The sequence below is a fragment of the Sesamum indicum genome, unplaced genomic scaffold, assembly GCF_000512975.1.
Source record: "Sesamum indicum cultivar Zhongzhi No. 13 unplaced genomic scaffold, S_indicum_v1.0 scaffold00271, whole genome shotgun sequence".
Taxonomy (NCBI): Eukaryota; Viridiplantae; Streptophyta; class Magnoliopsida; order Lamiales; family Pedaliaceae; genus Sesamum; species Sesamum indicum.
This window is the reverse complement of record NW_011628165.1, coordinates 55,307-58,702: the sequence shown is the minus strand read 5'-3', so window position 1 is coordinate 58,702 and position 3,396 is coordinate 55,307.

Genomic DNA, 3,396 nt, shown 5'->3' with positions numbered 1-3,396 from the left:
CAAACATTTGTGTTGTAAATTTGCTAAGCGTAATAATAACTACAAGTTAGTATAAAAGGGAAACAAAACTTATTTTAATAAAACCGTGCAAAACAGCTAAATTTTGAGCATTCTCAGAATTCGACGAAACTTGACCCAAACATATGTCTAGACCCAAGAGTTTGTGTGCTAAATTTTCTAAGTGTAATAATAACTACAAGTTAGTATAAAAGGGAAACAAACTTGTTTTAATAAAACCGTGCGAAACAGCTAACTTTTTAACGTTCTCATAATTCAACGAAACTTGACCCAATTGCAGGTCCAGACCCATCCATTTGTGTTGTAAATTTGCTAAGGCTAATACTAACTACATGTTAGTATAAAAGCGAAACAAACTTGCTTTAATAAAATCGTGGAAAACAGCTAAATTTTGAACGTTTTAAGAATTCGACGAAACTTGACCCAAACATTGGTCTAGACCCAAGCATTTGTGTTGTAAATTTGTTAAGCGTACTAATAACTACAAGTTAGCATAAAAGAAAAACAAACTTTCTTTAATAAAATCGTATAAAACAGCTAACTTTCGAACGTTCTCAGAATTCGAGAAACTTGACCCAATCGCAGGTCTAGACCCATCCATTTGTGTTGTAAATATGCTAAGCGTAATAATAACTACAAGTTAGTATAAAAGGGAAACAAACTTGCTTTAATAAAATCGTGCAAAACAGCTAAATTATGAACGTTTTCAGAATTTAACGACACTTGACCCAAACGTTGGTCTAGACCCAAGCATTTGTGTAGTAAATTTGCTAAGCGTAATAATAATTACAATTTAGTTTAAAAGGGAAACAAACTTTGTTTAATAAAACCGTGCAAAACAGCTAAATTTTGAACGGTTTCACAATTCGACGAAACTTGACCCATACGTTGGTCTAGACCCAAGCATTTGTGTTTTAAATTTGCTAAGCGTAATAATGACTACAAGTTAGTATAAAAGGGAAACAAACTTTTTTTTAATAAAACCCGTATAAACAGCTAAATTTTGAGCATTCTCAGAATTCGACGAAACTTGACCCAAACATATGTCTAGACCCAAGAGTTTGTGTGCTAAATTTTCTAAGCGTAATAATAACTACAAGTTAGTATAAAAGGGAAACAAACTAGTTTTAATAAAACCGTGCGAAACAGCTATCTTTTTAACGTTCTCATAATTCAACGAAACTTGACCCAATTGCAGGTCCAGACCCATCCATTTGTGTTGTAAATTTGCTAAGGGTAATACTAACTACAAGTTAGTATAAAAGCGAAACAAACTTGCTTTAATAAAATCGTGCAAAACAGCTAAATTTTGAGCATTCTCAGAATTCGACGAAACTTGACCCAAACATATGTCTAGACCCAAGAGTTTGTGTGCTAAATTTTCTAAGCGTAATAATAACTACAAGTTAGTATAAAAGGGAAACAAACTTGTTTTAATAAAACCGTGCGAAACAGCTAGCTTTTTAACGTTCTCATAATTCAACGAAACATGACCCAATTGCAGGTCCAGACCGATGCATTTGTGTTGTAACTTTGCTAAGGGTAATACTAACTACAAGTTAGTATAAAAGCGAAACAAACTTGCTTTAATAAAATCGTGGAAAACAGCTAAATTTTGAACGTTTTAAGAATTCGACGAAACTTGACCCAAACATTGGTCTAGACCCAAGAGTTTGTGTGTTAAATTTTCTAAGCGTAGTAATAACTACAAGTTAGTATAAAAGGGAAACAAACTTGCTTTAATAAAACCGTGCAAAATAGCTAAATTTTGAACGTTCTCAAAATTCGACGAAACTTGACCCAAACGTTGGTCTAGACCCAAGCATTTGTGTTGTAAATTTGCTAAGCGTACTAATAACTAAAGGTTAGCATAAAAGGAAAACAAACTTTCTTTAATAAAACCGTATAAAACAGCTAACTTTCGAACGTTCTCAGAATTCGAGAAACTTGACCCAATCGCAGGTCTAGACCCATCCATTTGTGTTGTAAATATGCTAAGCGTAATAATAAGTACAAGTTAGTAGAAAAAGCAAACAAACTTGCTTCAATAAAACCGGGCAAAATAGCTAAATTTTGAACGTTCTCAAAATTCGACGAAACTTGACCCAAACATTGGTCTAGACCCAAGCATTTGTCTAAATTTTGAACGTTCTCAAAATTCGACGAAACTTGACCCAAACATTGGTCTAGACCCAAGCATTTGTGTAGTAAATTTGCTAAGCATAATAATAATTATAAGTTAGTTTAAAAGGGAAACAAACTTTGTTTAATAAAACCGTGCAAAACATCTAAATTTCGAACGTTTTCAGAATTCGTCGAAACTTGACCCAGACGTTTGTCTAGACCCAAGCATTTGTGTTGTAAATTTGCTAAACGTAATAATAACTACAAGTTAGTATAAAAGGGAAACAAACTTGTTTTAATAAAACCGTGCAAAACAGCTAAATTTTGAGCATTCTCATAATTCGACGAAACTTGACTCAAACATAGGTCTAGACCCAAGAGATTGTGTGTTAAATTTTCTAAGCATAATAACTAAAAGTTAGTGTAAAAGGGAAACAAACTTGTTTTAATAAAACCATGCAAAACAGCTAACTTTTTACCGTTCTCATAATTCAACGAAACTTGACCCAATTGCAGGTCTAGACCCATCCATTTCTATTGTAAATTTGCTAAGGGTAATACTAACTACAAGTTAGTATAAAAGCGAAACAAACTTGCTTTAATAAAATCTTGCAAAACAGCTAAATTTTGAACGTTTTCAGAATACGACGAAACTTGACCCAAACATTGGTCTAGACCCAAGCATTTATGTTGTAAATTTGCTAAGCGTTTAATAACTACAAGTTAGCATAAAAGGGAAACAAACTTGCTTTAATAAAACCGTGCAAAACAACTAAATTTTGAATGTACTCAGAATTCGACGAACCTGTCCCAAACGTTGGTCTAGACCCAAGCATTAGTGTGGTAATTTTCAAAGCTGCTAAGGGTAATACTAACTACAAGTTAGTATAAAAGCGAAACAAACTTGCTTTAATAAAATCTTGCAAAACAGCTAAATTTTGAACGTTTTCAGAATACGACGAAACTTGACCCAAACATTGGTCTAGACCCAAGCATTTATGTAGTAAATTTGCTAAGCGTAATAATAACTACAAGTTAGCATAAAAGGGAAACAAACTCGCTTTAATAAAATCGTACAAAACAGCTAAATTTTGAACGTTCTCAAAATTCGACGAAACCAGTCCCAAACGTTGGTGTAGTCCCAAGCATTAGTGTGGTAAATTTTCTAAACGTAATAATAACTACAAGTTAGTATAAAAGGGAAACAAACTTGTTTTAATAAACCTGCAAAAAAGCTAAAATTTGAGCATTTTC